At 44.9% G+C, this 18,077-nt stretch overlaps 1 protein-coding gene across 32 annotated transcripts in view; it reads left to right on the top strand.

Moving 5' to 3' along the window:
- Nucleotides 1–18,077, top strand: part of ABLIM1 (actin binding LIM protein 1) — a 328,684-nt gene that overhangs the window by 139,187 nt on the left and 171,420 nt on the right. Inside the window, exon 1 of one of the 32 annotated variants that reach the window (XM_086377812.1) lies at nucleotides 14,819–15,136. The exons of the other annotated variants lie outside the window; for them this stretch is intronic. The gene's annotated coding sequence lies outside the window, so the exon portion shown is untranslated. Of the gene's footprint in view, nucleotides 1–14,818; nucleotides 15,137–18,077 lie in introns of those variants that run through there. 32 annotated transcript variants of the gene reach the window in all.

The following is an 18,077-nucleotide window of genomic DNA, read 5'->3' as shown; positions in this document are numbered from 1 at the left end:
AGCTCCCTGATTGCATTGACCTCAGTCAACAGCAGGGAAAGGCAGGGTTTTTGGTGGGTACACAAGGGCTTCAGTGGAAAGAAAGGAATTTCATTAAAGCTTCTAAAGCCAGAAGGGCACAGGAGCACTCACAGTCCAGGCACTCATCCTAGACCCAAGAAAACTGGGCTTCAGAAAGGGTTAGTAAATTGCTCAAAATCACACAGCAGGTAACTGGACTAAGTTCAGGTTTATTATACTAGTGGGTGGATGGAGAACATAGAGGAGACTCATCCTCTGTGTTCCATCACAGGAGGACACGGCTCAGTGTCTGCATTTATCACCCACTGGCTCCATCACCAGACAGTGAACCTCTCCGAAGCAGCCCTGTGTCTCTACCTTTAATTTTTCAGTTCATAGCTTGACACCTGCATGTCATAGATTCTCAGAGTGAGGCCGGTTGGCCCATTGTTAGAGCTAGATCTGGAACCTGTGCCCTCCTGATCCTGAGACTTTTCCAGTATGCTCTGCTTCCTCTTGCTTCCAGAGAGTTCCAGCTTCTTCCTTCCTCTTGGGGTAGACACGAATCAGCCGGGAGCGAGTTTGTGTCATGGTAGCATCCATCCTGAGGAGCACGAGAAGTCTTCTGAAGGAGTGACATAGGTTCCCTGTTGCTCATCGCTTGGAGATGGTTTAGGTCATGCTGGTCTGTGTTGCCATTTTCTCTCCTGGATAAAGTTTCCATGACATTGACAGAAAGAAAGCCTGCTGGCAGATCACACGTCTGCAAGTGTGGAATGACATTGGCCGACCGACTTTGACCCTCATCCTCTTCTGTTCTCCCAACCAGGCACCCACCCACTTCCAGTTGTAGACCCTTATTGATCTGGGAATCTTCATGAAATAGTTGTTTCTCTGATGCTTTCAAGGGCATCTTAACCTTGCTGTGTCCTGTAACAAAGAAGCAGGAGAGATTTTTGTGGGTTTATCAGTCAATATCTGTCTTCCTGAATACACTTTCATCTACCTAAACTCCAGTGGCCTAGTCTACTCATTATAAACTTTAATTCTAGCTTATGTGTGTCCTAGTGCAAGTTTTAAAAATAAACATGAAGGGGATTTATTTTTTCTTAGTGTTAGAGGAAATAAGTATAAGCAAATATTAGAGATTAAGTTATGTAAACACTCATTTGTTTAAATAATAAGGGAGCTTAGGGTTTGGAAAAAGTTTGATCCTTCATGTAAGAAGGATGAATATTCAGCAGTGAGGGAGGCACATCACGGAAAACAGTTCTACAGTTGAGCACATCGTTTTTTGTTTGTTGTGTTTCCCGAAAGTTTTCTTACACTGTTGGATGACCCAACTTGCTTTTAAAGTAGTGAAAAGTGAAAGTGTTAGTTGCTCAGTTGTGTCCAACTCTTTGTGACCCCATGGACTGTCACCCACCAGGCTCCTCCATCCATGGAATTCTCCAGGCAGGAATACTGGAGGGGGTTGCCATTTCCTTCTCTGGGAGATCTTCCCGACCCAGGGATTGAACCCAGATCTCCCGTATTGTAAGCAGATTCTTTACCATCTGAGCCACCAGGGAAGCTCTTTTAAGTAGAGCAGGACCCAGTGAGACTCATTCTAGTTCATCCTTGGTGGAGAGATGTTCACCGTCCACCTGACATTCCAGTGTATGGGATGCACACGTGCACGCACACACACAATATGGAAACACACACTCACAGAGTACAGGACAGACACACACATATGGGGCAATCTTGTTTCTTAGCAGCTTCTAAGGACAGTGGTATACTGGGTCTCAAATGTGTCCTACAGACGGGCACCAAAGTAATCCTTTTAGGATGCTGATGTCATCATATTTCCAGGCGAAAAACCTAAATGAGTGACAAGATAAATTTCACAACTTCCTGCTAATCATTGAGGATTCTCTCCAAGTCCTTAAACTACCTCCTCCCTACCCCCATCTAAGCCGGTCTTGTTTTATTTGTAATATTATTATTAAACCTGCCAGTTATTGAAATGGCAGGCTTTGCACTGACACCTTTACATACATCACATCTAATCTTTGAGCCCATCAGGGTCAGTGGCACTCCTCCCCTTTAGTAAATGAGAAAGAGGAGGTTAGTGGGAGTTTAGCCACTTGCCAGAGATCACTTAAAAAGTAGAAGAGCTGATTTTCTACTCAGGCCATTATGGCTGCAGAATCTGCACTAATTGTACCTATGCTCCAACCCTCCCCCCCATTTTTCCTGTTTGAATAATCATGGATATATTTTCCATCTCCATCATGGTGTCATTCTGCCCCTCCTGCCCCATAAGAAATACATATTGTTTCCTTTTGCATATTTGCCCATGACCTAACTCAAATTCTGCTTCCTTACAATGGTTTTCAAAGGCCCATCCCTTCTGTAAATTCTTCTCGAATTACTCTGAGCACCTAAGTCAACACCAGAGAAATTAAACAACAATCTATCACTTGTACGACTTAAGAAAGAGTGTCCCTCTCCCTCAGGAGTTGCTGACTTCATATACCATCTTATGAAACAAGCTTTAGAGTTGCCAAGTGTTGCTGCCTCTAACGGTGTCTGTCCTTCTGCCCCATCCCACTCCTCCCAAACACCCACACCCACACAAGCACTCCCCACTCAAGAGCGTGCACACAGCCTAATGTAATCGAAACCCATTTCTGTTCCATCCTTGGGGAAGTCTGAGAACAGATTACTCTCTGCAGTGTGATAATTCATCATCCATTCGAGTCGCTTCCCAGGCCCCCTGTTGGTGTAGACTAGCTCCTCCGAGACTCGGTTTCCCAACCCTGCTTCCCAGGTGAGTGTATCCTACCCTGACCTGCTCTTGCAACTGTCTAGATTGTTCATTTTTCCTTAACTTGAAAAGCCCCAAGTTTTTCAAGGGGACACCAATGGAAAGAAAATTTCCTAAGTAAAGTCTAAAGGGAAACTATTGATTTAAAGAGACACCACAATGCTACAAGCTTCAGAATACATTGTCTGGATTAGCAACTTACACACATATCTCAGTTGTGAACTTTGCATCTTTAGAGGGAGCAGAGATCCAGTTTTGTCACCATATTCCACTGGAGGGGGGAAAAAAAAAACCCAAGTGTGAATTTCTCTTACTGTTTTATAAGTGAAATAGTACTGCTCTCACCAGGAAGTATGACTCTGCCCCACTTGTCTTCAGGACCAAAGGGCTGTCTAGATGGTGGGATTTCTAAGGCTAAGGGAAAGAACTTCACATTAAAAAAAATCACAACAAATCCTTGCCCTCTGCCACCTACTCATTAATGTCTAAAGAAATGCTTATCCAGAGAGAGAGAGAGAAGAAAAAGACCTCGTCTCCACAATTAGAGTTACAGCTGACTATGGGAAGACATCTGAGAGAAGGAATGAAGTGAAGTGAGTCACCCATGGACTATACAGTCCATGAAGTTCTCCAGGCCAGAATACTGGAGTGGGTAGCCTTTCCCTTATCCAGAGAGAAGGAATACGTTGACTTAAATTTACCCAGAGCTCTTGAGAGCAATCTTCAGCTGATTGGGCCACTTAGAAGTGATCCTGCCTCTTGCTTCTCTGACGACCTGGTCAGGTGACCAGGGAGGATGAAACAACCAGGACTGTTTCATAGAAACTCTTTTTTAAAGAACAAGAAATTAACTTTCCAAAGTCCTGCAGAAAAGATGTCCTAAGTGAGACCGTGCTGCAATTCATGGGGTCGCAAAGAGTCGGACACGACTGAGCGACTGATCTGATCTGATCTGAAGTGAGACCCAGCCCACTAAAAGCAAAATCTTGGCACTGATTCTCTGTGAGGAGGGGGCCCCTTGATGTCATCATCATATTCACTGCCCCTGGGAGGCAAGCAGGAGGGTCCTCATACTGCTGGCATCTCATATGCCAAAGCCAAAACACTGAGGGTTTTCCTGAGCCAGCATTAGAGCGTCAGCAGACTTTTCAGAAGGTTCAGTGATGGGTGAGTGGTGCAGGATTTCTTCCCATTGTGGTTGAGCCTACTCTGGGCACACCACAGTAGAAACCAGCACAGCTTCCTATTTCATTGTGTGTTGGTCTGATGGTGACTCATACCGAGAGGTATGTTTATCCCAAACTGGCAGGAGCTGTGTATTCAAGGGCAAATTTTGTTAGCAGTGGGGGAGGGTGAGTATTTGTAGGCATGACCTCTTTTCTCTGAAACACTGTATTTGTGTTCACACTGACATGATTAATGCTATTACGGTCCAGTGTGCCCTGGGGGGCACCAGGGGTGAGTTTCTGTGTCCCATTGCAATCAAACAGGCTGAGTTTTTTGAATACTTAGACTTAACTGTGAAGATGCTGGCTTTCTTAAGCTTTCAGAGAAATTACTGTCTAGGGCAGTGGTTCTCAAATGTTAGCAGACATGAGGGCCACCGGGAGTTTGGTCAGAGTGGGGATTTTTGGACCCTGGTCCCAGAGTTCTGGTTTAGTAAATCTGAGAAAGGGCCTGAGACTTTGCACTTCTAGCAATTCCCAAGTGATGTTGATGCTCACGGTTCAGGGACCATACTTGGACACTATCATGGTTTCTTATCCCTAAAATGATCAGTGTTCTAGGCAGAGAAGAGAGAACTTTTATATAAGTAGCCTCTTTGCTCTCTCGCCAGTTTTATCTTGCTTATAATGCAGATGGCAAAGTCAAGAGCATTGTTTTCATTTTGATTCTCTTGCAGCATAGGATGAAGCTTCGGTTCATAAAATGGAAACCTTCTGTGAGACTTGAGTGACCAGGAGGCTGCTGTCAGTATATGACACTGGACGTGTAGGGGGTGGGCAGGGTGGGAGCGGGGGGAAGTTACAGGGCACCTTTTCCTGGGAGTGAGTTGGGGCTCAGCTTGGCTTGGGGGAGTCAAGGCACAAATGTGCCATTCTGTAACCATCACTCCCAATTCCAAAGGGTTCGTTGAGCATTTTTACTGCGGTTCATAGACCTCTTTGGAATCCTTTGGTTAGAGACTGTTTCGGGAGCTATTTTGGCTCACAAGAGCTGCAACCGTTTAGTGTCTGAGGAGCTAAAATGTGTTATTAAAACCTCAACCAGTTTTAATAGAGACCATTGCCTTGTCTATATTCTTGTTGTCGGTCTATATTCTGTTGTTGTTGAACCACAGATTGTTCAACAATCTGTATTCACAGTGCTCTTTGAAACACTGTGAAGGGAGAAGTTTAAGAAAAATTAAAAGAAGCAGAGAATGGTAGAAAAAGATAGCAAGGTTATTTCACACGGAGTTTCTGGAAGGACATGAGAGAGAGGCTATACCCCTCAGAAAAATGGCAGGCGCTGGGGGCTCCCTGGTCTGTGGAGGGTCCCCTAAGTGGCATGTGGGGCTAGATGAGTGTTGCAGGATTGCCACGTGGGGGAGCCCTGTCTGGACAGCTACTGGGGAACAGTTTTAGGGCTGACTGGTAGGAATGGTATCTGCTGGACTAGGTTCAATGATGCTGTTCCTGCTCAGCTGGAAGATGTTGCCAGTCCCCCACGTGTGAAGAATCCAGCCTGAAGCAGTGAGCCATAGCAACCGGTGTCTTGAACGCATCACAAATTTATAAAGGTCTACTTTCTGCAAGGCATTTCGAGGGTAACCTAATACATGGAAAAGGTCCTGCCTTCAGCAGGTTAATGAATTACCAGTGGTAGCAGGGGTGCTGATTGAAAATAGAAGCAACACAAGGTGATCAGAAGGAGTATGAATGGTATTCTGCTGAGGTTTGAAGGAAGAGTTAGTGTTTCAAATGAATCAGAAAAGGCTTTACAGAAAAGGGAGCATTTAAGATTGGCCTTGAAGGGTTCTGTTAATTTCTTCCTGTTAGGGATGGTGTTTAATTCAGTTCAAACCCATTATACAGTGTCTGCTCCATGGTAAGTATTCAGTGAATGTTGAATGAACTGAAAAGTGGATGAAGGATGTGTATGGGTAGAGAGATGGGTATTCTTAAGTGTTTATTCAGAGTCTAATAAGAGATTAGCAATCTGGGTACAGAAACAAAATGCAATTCTTGACCTAAGAGCACTCACATTCTAACAAGGAACATAAACACAAAAATACATAATTATGATACAGTGTGAAATGTACGCGACAAAGAAGTCTTTAATGTGGGACTGCAGTGCAGGGGGCTGGCTAATTCTCCTGGAAGGTCATGGCAGACTAGGCTTTGAAGGATGAACAGAAGTGCAACAAACGAATAAAGGGGAAACGAGAGAAAGGTTTCCAGTTGGCAAGACAGAAGCAGTGAAGGAAATGCAGCCAGCTGAGTTTGGCAGGAACTACCATTAGTCATGAGGGACTGCAGTAACCATGGGGAAGGGTAAATGGAGGGCTTTGCAGGTCAGGTTGATTTGAGGATGGATAGAACCGAGGTTGTACATTCAGATGCCACTAAGAATCAGGCAGATAACCTAGATGAGTGGAGATGGGGCCAGACAGGACAGCAGGGCCTTCTCTACAGGAAAAGCCACCCTATTGCTCTATCCTGGTTCGCACAAAACTAGGAACAGAGGGATGTGGGCCACAGGGCCAGACCTTCCAGTTTCCAAGAGTGACTAGAAACAGGTTTTTTTATGTAAAAATCTCCAGATGCTTAAAGTTGGCAAGTGATTCAACTTTCTCTTCAAAAAATCTTCATGTAGGCCAAACAAAACATATCTGTGGGCAGCACTCAGCCAAAGGACCTTCTGATTGTGGTCTAATTGTGGTCTGTGCTCACCAAGCCTACCCACAATAAGAAACACATTTGCACACAAAAAGACTAAAGACTTGTACACTTACACATATAGATGGCTAGTGAAAAAGTCATGTGAAGCAATACTCAACCTTTACTCTCTGCTCTTTTCTAGTCTCTTCTATTTTTTTATTGTGTGGCTCTCTGGTAAAGAATCTACCTGCCAGTGCAGGAGACTTAAGAGATCTGGGTTCAATCACTGGGTTGGGAAGATCCCCTGGAGGAGGAAATGACAACCCACTCTAGTTTTCTTGCCTGGGAAATCCCATGGACAGAGGAGCCTGGTGGGCTACAGTCCATAGGGTCTCAAAGAGTCCGACACGACTGAATGACTTAGTACACATGCACCCCTCTCTTGGAATATCTGAGAGGTGATCTGTCATTGCAAGGCTACTGTGCAGCAGGAAAGGGATGGTCATCCTTTGAGTTCCGAGTGTATCTGCCATCACTCCTATCTTGAGTCAGAGGCATTCCTGCAAGATCCAACAGGACTCAAAAAGAGCGCAGACTATGAAGCAAGAGTGCAAGAGTGCCTTCTCGCCATTGAAAGGAGCAGCCATGATGGAGAGACCCCTAAGGAAAGGTCGTGCTTACTATGAAAGCCCAGGACCATAGGGAGGCAGCATGGATATGGTAGCTTTGCAAGACAGGTGGAAAAAAAGGCAGCTGACAAGCATGAGTGAAAAAAGAAGGCCAGACAGAGAGCAGCAGTCTGCTAGGCCAGAGAGTATCCGATACGATATTACCTGTGCGGTGCCAGACCATCAGGAGCAAGTTTGAAGATGAGATGGGAAGTCCCCTTGTTTTTACAGGACCTCTGGGTTGCCTCCCTGCATTCTCATCCTCACATGGGCGAGCGGCCCCCTCTGGAGTTGTGCAGCCCACGGCCTGCACGTCTTCCTTCCCCAGAGGCAGTGACGCTAGGGAGCGAATGCTGGGGTTGGTATCAGTTGAATCATGACTCCCCACTTTCCAGAGGATGTAGAGCCAAGCTCTTCACCTGAGTGAGATTCTGTTTCTTTCTTCAGTGAAAATAGCAGAGAACACCCACTTTTCTCTCCAAGTGTGGAGGTTTGATAAGTTATTTGAGAAGTTTGAGCACTGCAAAGAATTATTGATTAGATCTGCAAAAGAAAAAAAAAAAAAAAAAAACTGTGATGGATTGTTCATCAGAAACTAGGCTAGTATGACCTGTATGCTCAGTCACTCAGTTATGTCTGATTTTTTGAGACCCTATGGACTGTAGCCCGCCAGGCTCCTCTGACCATGGGATTTTTCAGGCAATAATATTGGAGTGGGTTGCCATGTCCTTCTCCAGGGGATATTCCTGAGGGATGAAACCCACATCTCCTGTGTCTCCTGCACTGCAGGCAGATTCTTTACCCATGGAAATGATAAAATCTAGAAGAAAAAAAAAAGGTACAATAAAGACACTGTATTCACAGATTGCACCGCAAGTTCTAGTACAATGATAATTACATTCTCAACGTGTAAGCGCTGACCACAGTTAATTGAGAATGTGGTTTTGCCATATTAGTAGGAACAAGATGTTTAAAAGTAGTGGCTAAGTTAGTATAAGAATGTAGCAATAAGAATAGCAGTAAGACTTTCTTAAGACCAAGAAATGTAGTGATGAAGTCCAAGAAAAACACCTAAAGTTGAACACACTCTCTTACGGTGGGCACGGAGGGGTTGGGAGGAGCAGTGAGGCAGGCAATTGCCATCATGCAGTCTCTGTGCTTTTTATGCATATAAGCCTTCTTAATGTCTTAAACTTCGGTAAAAGCAAAACATATGGGAGAAAACTCATACTACCCATCTCATATCTTTACTGTCAAGATTCATTTCAATGAGGTAACATGTGTTAAAAGCTCAGAAATGCTAATTGAAGATCAGTTGATCAGAGGAGAGTGAAAAAGTTGGCTTAAAGCTCAACATTCAGAAAACGAAGATCATGGCATCTGGTCCCATCACTTCATGGCAAATAGATGGGGAAACAGTGGAAACAGTGGCTGACTTTATTTTTCTGGGCTCCAAAATCACTGCAGATGGTGATTGCAGCCATGAAATTAAAAGACGCTTACTCCTTGGAAGGAAAGTTATGACCAACCTAGATAGCATATTCAAAAGCAGAGACATTACTTTGTCAACAAAGGTCTGTCTAGTCAAGGCTATGGTTTTTCCTGTGGTCATGTATGGATGTGAGAGTTGGACTGTGAAGAAAGCTGAGCGCCAAAGAATTGATGCTTTTGAACTGTGGTGTTGGAGAAGACTCTTGAGAGTCCCTTGGACTGTAAGGAGAGCCAACCAGTCCATCCTAAAGGAGACCAGTCCTGGGTGTTCATTGGAAGGACTGATGTTGAAGCTGAAACTCCAATACTTTGGCCACCTGATGCGAAGAGCTGACTCATTGGAAAAGACCTTGATGCTGGGAAAGATTGAGGGCAGGAAGAGAAGGGGATGACAGAGGATGAGATGGTTGGATGGCATCACTGACTCAATGGACATGGGTTTGGGTGGACTCTGGGAGTTGGTGATGGACAGGGAGGCCTGGCGTGCTGTGGTTCATGGGGTCGCAAAGAGTCAGACACGACTGAGTGACTGAATTGAACTGACTGATATGTAGAGAATAGTAGGGTAGGTGTATACCCCAGAGCCAAAGGGAATGGCCCAATATTCCTTGCAGAGAAAAATAAACCTAAAATGTAGGCGATGAGAACTAAACTTGTAGCTGAGCGGAGATGCAATCAAACTGCCTGCAGCTGGGGTTTTCAGGAGACACAGGTTTGGAGCTGAACTGGTAAAGCCCTTCCCTGTATACGTTCATCTCTTTCTCGTTTGTCCCTTGCAGTACAATTGCTCCATTTACCTTGATAACTTTGTAAGATTATCCTCAAAGCCTTCGAGATATTGTAAGCTTGCCTGGAAGCAGCAGACTGCTTCCGGGAGTCTGCAGCTACACTGCCCACTGTTCAGATCCCAACTCTACTTTTACTAATTGTGTGACCTGGAGCAAGCCACTGAATCCTGGCCCGCTCCGTCATGCCTCAGTTTCCTCATCAGAAAATAATGATGTCAGTAGTACCAACTTCATAGGGTGTTGTGAGGATTGAATCAGTTAATATTTATATTAAATATTAAAGGAATATATATTCTCTATATATTAATATATAATTAATATATATTAAATAATAAAGGAATGCCCAGGGGGACTTCCCTGTGGTCCAGTGTTTTGGACTTCACTTTTCAATGCAGGGTGTGTGGGTTTGATCCCTGGTTGGGGAACTAAGATATCACATGCCTCACATCCAAAAAATAGAAAAAGAAAACAGAAGCAATACTGGAACAAATTTAGTAAAGACTTAAAAACTGGTCCACATCAAAAAGTCTTAAAATAATGCCTGGACCCTAACAAGTGAAAGTGTTAGTTGCTCAGTCGTGTCTGACTCTTTGCAACCCCATAGACTGTAGCCCCCCAGTCTCCTCTGTCCATGGAATTCTCCAGGCAAGAATACTGGGGTGGGTTGCCACTTCATACTACAGAGGATCTGCCTGGCCCATGAATCGAACCCAGGTCTCCTGCATTGCAGGCAGATTCTTTACCATCTAAGCCACCAGGGAAGCCCACAGCAAGAGCCAGTAGTTGCTTGCTCTTGCTGCCATTATTATTATTATCCTGGACTGAGTGGAATTGTGTGTGACGGGGCCAATGTCTTCCCTGGGATGGAGTTCAGTGATCAGACTAGTTTGAGGATGCAGGCAAGTGAACAAAGCTGAATGGGTGAGTTGAGGAACCACCCATTCCTGCTGGGCAGTCTCTTCAAAGTTCACTTCAAGCAGAGCAAGAATTTGTAACTCTTTGTCATGAGACTCTGCTCAGGACCGCACGAGTGGCTTCCCATGGCCACTGTCCTGGGATCAAATATCACTAAGGACCTCTCCCAGCTGGGTTCTTGAGCCTCAAACCCTCTGGGCAAGCGAGATGCCCGTCCTAGTTCATCTTCACCCTATGGGATGAAACAAGATGTCTGATAATAATTTGGTGCAAGAATGTGTGGATTTTGTAAGAACAGTTGTTCTGAAAAGTTTGCGGCTCGAAGCCAGGTGTGCCCAGATTCTCGCCGAGGATGCTGTTTACCCACTCTGTAGCAGCCCCTGCTGGCTCCTCCCATCATCGTGTCCTGTCATGTCATGCTCTGGGGACAGGCCCTTGTTTAGCTTTTCCAAGGCTCTGATGCCACCTCTGCTCCTGCCTCAGGTCAGTTCAACTGGAAATTGCACTCCTTTGTGTGGTTCTCATTCAGAGAGAAGCTCGGCCACCATGGGTTTGAAACTGGCCCACCAGTAAGCTCATTCCTTCAGCTTTTTTTTTTCTCCTGAGTCAGAAATTTAAGCTAGTCTTGTATCTTATGTCATTAGTTGGGTTTATTGACATCTTCAAAATTACCTAATTGATAGAGACTGTTGGCGAACCCAAGGCATTTAACCAACTTTCTATGTCACCCAAAGGCTGTTACTATGGAAAAGAGACAGAAAACCAGGCTAATGTTATGTGAAAGAACACACTGAACCCACATTTATAGAGCACAGACCTTGTGCCAGGAACTGTGCCAGACCCTGGGAATGCAGTGACAGTAACCTCGTAATAGAGGACAGAAAAGAAAGAAAGAATGAGAATGTGTAGATGGTGCTAAGTATAAAGCAAGTAAACAGAGTTGGGGGGAGTAGCAGATTGATTCGACTTGGGTGGTCCCAGCAGAGTTCTCGGAAGGATGGCATGGGAGCTGCTTTAGGATGAGACCAGAAGAGGAGGAACCAGTCTGCAAATACCTGGGGGACAAGCCCCTTCTGGGAAAGGAGAGGGCAGGTGGAGACCTTGAAGGAGCAGAACTGGAGCTTGGGGAGCAGTGTGAAGAGGGCGTGAGAAGAGACCAGACTGGTGGGAGGGCTCTGTGGGCCACCCTAGGGCGTCTTGGATAACGCAGCGGAAGCTGCCTAGAGGCCTTAGTTGGTGGTATGATCTGCTTGAATTACGCCCTTAAAAGATCGCTCTAGTTGGTCTGTAACAAAGGAATTGAATGCATGAGTCAAAAGCCCACACTGCCCCTAGCAGCACCCTACTTGGTGAGGAACTAATTACTCAGACGTACATCCTCTTGTTTCTAGTTTTCTGGCAAATCTCCAGTGTTTACATACCTCTAGGCAAGTTGTGTTTGTGAAAACTCCCACATGAGATGTGAACTGGGTCTGATGGTATCTCATTCAATTTTTTTTTTTTTCTTCTAATGGGCTCTTTCTCAAGAGGGCAGCAGAAATGAAGTGATGATGAGGACACTTGTCAGAGTGGGGATGTGTTGGTGGAAAACAAAGATATACTTTAGTGGGGAGGATTCCATGCATCAGTAAGGGGTGGGGTGTGTGGAGGGATTGAAAAAGCCTTGTTTGTGCATGTATAGTTTTTCCTTCTGATTGCTGTGCTAATGTTGAGAAGCTGAGACTAACAGATGCAAGTCAGACCTGCTTTTTAAAATAGATAGAGACAAAAAATAGACTGGTGGTTGTCCAGGTTTGAACAGGGGAGGGGCTTCCCAGGTGGTGATACTGGTAAAGAACCTGCCTGCCAGTGCAATAGACATAAGGGACGCGGGTTCCATCCCTGGGTCGGAAAGATTCCCTGGAGAAGGGCATGGCAACCCACTCCAGTATTAATTCTTGGAGAATCCCATGGACAGAGGAGCCTGGTAGGCTACAGTCATAGTGTCACAAATAGTCAGACACAACTGAAGTGACTTAGCACACATGCACAAGCAGAGTAGGGGTGGGGTGTGACTGCTAATGGGTGTGGGTTCTCTTTTGGGGATGATAAAAATGTACCCCAAAATACCAAAATTACAACTTATGGTTATGGTCACATAATACTGTGAATATTCCGAAAGACATTGAGTTGTGCACTTTAAATGGGTAGATTCTAGGATATGTGAATTATATGCTGTTAAATTTTAGGATATGTGAATTATATGCTGATAAAACAAAGTCTGCTATTTTGTTTTTATAAGTTAAACTGAAATGATGATCCAGAAAGTTATAAGATTCATTAAGCGCACTGAATATTCGCTGGGTGTTACCCAGCACAAGAGCATGTGTCTGTTGCTGAAAGTCATAAAAGATAGTAGAGTTGGAAGTTCAGCGTATTTATGTTTCAGGTGGAGCACATGGTTATCCATTTATGATCAAGGACCTTGAACTGCAGCTCACCTTATTCCCTCTCTCAAACACTGTGGGGACATCATGGCTTCCCTTTGGGGCATGCTCACTGTCTGTTGGGAAAAGTGCCAGACACTTTACAGACATTAACTCATTTATCCTCGTGTCTGAATAGAATTTATCCCCATTTTACAGATGAGGAAAGTAAGGCTTGGGGAAGAAAAGTAACTTGTCTCAAGATCACAGAGCTAACAGGGGTGGAACCTGGATTCACATGAGGTCTGTCCGACCAGAATCCAGGTTGTGATCATCTCACGGCTAGAGGGGACCCCTCCCTGAGAGCCATCGTGTCATAGCGCATGGCTCCCAATTTGCCTGCACTGCGAGCTGCGAGATAGTCCTAACTCAGCACCTAAGAAATAGGCCAACTGTACTCTGATACTATCACTCACCTCTGCCTCCTTCCCGGGGAGATGAGGAAGCCACAGTCTGGTCCTTTGCTTCCCTGCAAGGATGTCCAGGATGAACCTTGCTCACTGTCTTCTATTCCATGTTGTCCTTTGCTCACTATGTTTAAGCCAAACCAGGTGTCCTGATGGTCCCCAAACATACCCCAACCCACCCCTCCATTGTCTACGATGCCTTACTCTTCCCTCCTACTCACTTAAATCCTGCCACCTATCCTTTCTTAAAGGCCCAGCTGAGAGGATACTTTCTGGTTTCTCTCTCAATTTACACTTTTATTGCAGCACACGATTTACTCTCTACCTTGTATTTCCATTCGCACTCTTTCTCTTTCTCCATCTCTCTGTCTCCTTATCTGACTGTCTCTCCTTTCCTCTACCTCCTTCCACCTACCCTACCTGATTAAATTGTAAACTCTTTGAGGCCAGTGTCTGGGATTTACAGGAATATCTTGGAAGAAGGGCTGTCATTTTCACCTTCCATTGCTTTTGCCCATGAAGCCTCTGGGTCAAAAGGCTGCCCAACAAGCCATGGCTCTCCCACCTCCAGGCCTGGCTCCCACTCTCCCTCCCCTTAAAACATCCTCCCTTGTCACTGTTCACCTTCTGCCCACACCATGGTCTCAAATTCCCTGAAACTCTCCAACTCTTTGTCCCAACCTACTGTGCTTCTCTCTTCAGAAGTCTGCAGTCGTGTCCGACTCTTTGCAACCCCACAGACTATACAGTCCCTGAAATTCTCCAGGCCACATACTGGAGAGGGTTGCCATTCCCTTCTCCAGGAGATCTTCCCAACCCAGGGATCGAACCCAGGTCTCCCGCACTGCAGACGGATTCTTTACCAGCCGAGCCACCAGGGAAGCCCTCCGAAGTCCTAGCCTAGATCAGAAGGCTGTCCTAACCTCCCAGGACAGCATGTTCTCTCTGCATTGATCAGCTTCCTGTGTGCTGTGCACAGCACTGGGGAGGGCCTGGGTGGTCTGTCTCCACAGTTCCCCAGAAGGCCTGGGACAGCACAGCACACACAGCGGCTCTCACATGCTCACTATTTGTTGACTGTAGATAAGAAGTTATTTCCCAAGTGTTGGAATTTAGGAGTTTTAATGGAAGTATTTATTTAATGTCTCTCTGTCCTCTTCCCTGGTCCCATGTTGAACTTCAAATATATTTCTTTCTGTCCCGGTGTTAGATTTTACTAGGTCTGAGCTTTGCTAAACTTCAGGAAATAATCTCTTTTCTCCCACTCCTGTGGATGAATCTCTGAAGTTAAATGAGAGAATGATCAAACCACTCAGGGTCAGATTCTCTGTCACCTGGGTGCCTGGGAAAATACCTGGCAAGATGACAAGTATAGATTATGTGTGTTTGCCTTTTCTTGCAAAGGTAACACTGGGCAGAGTTATGTCATACAGAAAGCCTGAACAAGTCAGAACTTCATTTCTGGAAGGAGCCTAAACACCGAAAGAGCAGTCCCAGCGTTTGTAAGATCATGTCTGACTCTGCACGTTGGATGCTGTGAACTCAGGTCCTTTGCTTTCCTCCTCCTCTTGGGTGTGCAGACCCACGAGAGACCCAGGAAAAGGTGACGGTGTGTGTTTATTCACACAGAGCAGGAGTGGGAAGGCCACTTCAGAGAGGATTCAAATCTTGTTTCTGAAATTTACCGCCACGTGAATTGAAAGCCTCGTGTTGCTGTTTCCTAGCAGGTAAACCTTGGGCACAGTGCTGTGTTAGTAAACATGTAACAGCAGACTCTGGGAGTAGGCACAGGGCAAAGCCCTGATTTGTTAAGTTTGCTGATTTCTGGGGTGTAAATACCCTCCCCATGGCTGACTTCAAGCTACTAAGATGAAGTCACTGAGCATGCAGTTGGGCAGAGCCTTGTGCAGCCAGCTCTCTGCAGCAGCAGGAGCCAAACGGCTCACCATCCTTGGTGCTCAAGGGCTCAGTGAGGTTAATCTAGGCGTACGCACGTTACCTACATTCATTAGTTTGTCTAAAATACTATTTTTCTATTTTAAAAAAATTTATTTATTTTTAATTGGAGAATAATTGCTTTACAATATTGTGTTGGTCTCTGCCATACATCAACATGAGTTAGTCACAGGTATACATATGTCCCCTTCCTCTTGAACCTCCCTCCCACCTCCCACCCCATCCCACCCCCCTAGATTGTCACAGAGCACCAGTTCGAGCTCCCTGAGTCACACAGCAAATTCCCACTAGTTATCCGTTTTACATGTGGTAATGTATATGTTTCCATTCTACTCTCTCAGTTTGTCCCACCCTCCCCTTCCCCACTGTGTCCTCAAGTCTGGTCTCTATGTGTGTGTTTCCACTGCTGCCTTGCAAATAAGTTCATCAGGACCGTCTTTCTAGATTCCATATATATGCATTAATATATGATATTTGTTTTTCTCTTTCTGACTTACTTCACTCTGTATAATAGGCTCTAGGTTCATCCTCATTAGAATGGACTCAGATATGTTCCTTTTTATGGCTGAGTAATGTTCTATCGTATATTTGTAAAACAGCTTCTTTATCCATTCATCTGTCAGTGGACATCTAGGTTGCTTCTGTGTTCCAGCTATTGTAAATACTGCTGCAATGAACAATGGGGTACAAGTGTCTTTTTCAATTAGGGTTTTCTCAGGATATATGCCCAATAGTGGGAATGCTGGGTCACATGGTGGTTTTATTCCAGTGAGTCAGTTCTTTGCATCAGGTGGACAAAGTATTGGAGTTTCAGCTTCAGCATCAGTCCTTCCAATGAACACCCAGGACTGATCTCCTTTAGGATAGACTGGTTGGATCTCCTTGCAGTCCAAGGGACTCTCAAGAGTCTTCTCCAACACCACAGGTCAAAAGCATCAATTCTTCGGCACTCAGCTTTCTTTATAATAGTCCAACTCTCACATCCATACATGACCACTGGGAAAACCATACCCATGATGAGACGGACCTTTGTTGGCAAAGTAATGTCTTTGCTTTTTAATATACTGTCTAGGTTGGTCATAACTTTTCTTCCAAGGAGTAAGCGTCTTTTAATTTCATGGCTGCAATCACCATCTGCAGTGATTTTGGAGCCCCCCCAAAATAAAGTCAGCCACTGTTTCCACTGTTTCCCCATCTATTTGCCATGAAGTGATGGGACCAGATGCGATGATTTTAGTTTTCCAAATGTGAGCTTTAAGCCAACTTTTTCAGTCTGCTCTTTCACTTTCATCAAAAGCCTCTTTAGTTCTTCTTCACTTTCTGTTATAAGGGTGATGTCATCTGCATATCTGAGGTTATTGATATTTCTACTGGCAATCTTAATTCCAGCTTGTGCTTCACCCAGCCCATCGTTTCTCATGATGTACTCTGCATATAAGTTAAATAAGTGAAAGAAAGTAAAGTCGCTCAGTCGTGTCCGACTCTTTGCGACCCCATGGACTGTAGCCTATCAGGGTCCTCTGTCCATGGGATTCTCCTGGCCAGAATACTGGAGTGGATTGCCATTTCCTTCTCCAGGGGATCTTCCCAAACCAGGGATCGAACCCAGGTCTCCCGCATTGCGGGCGGATGCTTTACCATCTGAGCCACCAGGGAAGCCCTATTCCTATTTGGAACCAGTCTGTTGATCCATGTCCAGTTCTAACTATTGCTTCCTGACCTGCATACAGATTTCTCAAGAGGCAGGTCAGGTGGTCTGGTATTCCCATCTCTTTCAAAATTTTCCACAGTTTATTGTGATCCACACAGGCAAAGGCTTTGGCATAGTCAATAAAGCAGAAATAGATGTTTTTCTGGAACTCTCTTGCTTTTTGATGATCCAGCAGATGTTGGCAATTTGATCTCTGGTTCCTCTGCCTTTTCTAAAGCCAGTTTGAACATCTGGAAGTTCACGGTTCACGTATTGCTGAAGCCTGGCTTGGAGAATTTTGAGCATTACTTTACTAGCGTGTGAGATGAGTGCAATTGTGTGGTAGTTTGAGCATTCTTTGGCATTGCCTTTCTTTGGGATTGGAATGAAAGCTGACCTTTTCCTGTGGCCACTGCTGAGTTTTCCAAATTTGCTGGCATATTGAGTGCAGCACTTTCACAGCATCATCTTTTAGGATTTGAAATAGCTCAATTGGAATTCCATCACCTCCACTAGCTTTGTTCATAGTGATGCTTCCTAAGGCCCACTTGACTTCAGATTCCAGGATGTCTGGCTCTAGGTGAGTGATCACACCATCGTGATTATCTTGGTCATGAAGATCTTTTTTGTCCAGTTCTTCTGTGTATTCTTGCCACCTCTTCTTAATATCTTCTGCTTCTGTTAGGTCCATACCATTTCTGTCCTTTATCGAGCCCATCTTTGCATGAATGTTCCCTTAGTATCTCTAATTTTCTTGAAGAGATCTCTAGTCTTTCCCATTCTGTTGTTTTCCTCTGTTTCTTTGCATTGATTGCTGAGGAAGGCTTTCTTATCTCTCCTTGCTATTCTTTGGAACTCTGCATTCAGATGCTTATATCTTTCCTTTTCTCCTTTGCTTTTTGCTTCTCTTCTTTTCACAGCTATTTGTAAGGCCTCCTGAGACAACCATTTTGCCTTTTTGCATTTCTTTTTCTTGGGAATGGTCTTGATCCCTGCCTCCTGTACAATGTCACGAACCTCTG

This window comes from Bos grunniens, chromosome 26, assembly GCF_055505025.1.
Source record: "Bos grunniens cultivar Pamir isolate PY7600 chromosome 26, Bosgru_T2T1.0, whole genome shotgun sequence".
Classification (NCBI taxonomy): domain Eukaryota; kingdom Metazoa; phylum Chordata; class Mammalia; order Artiodactyla; family Bovidae; genus Bos; species Bos grunniens.
Note: the sequence above shows the minus strand (reverse complement) of the source record. Positions and strands in the feature narration are given on the sequence as shown.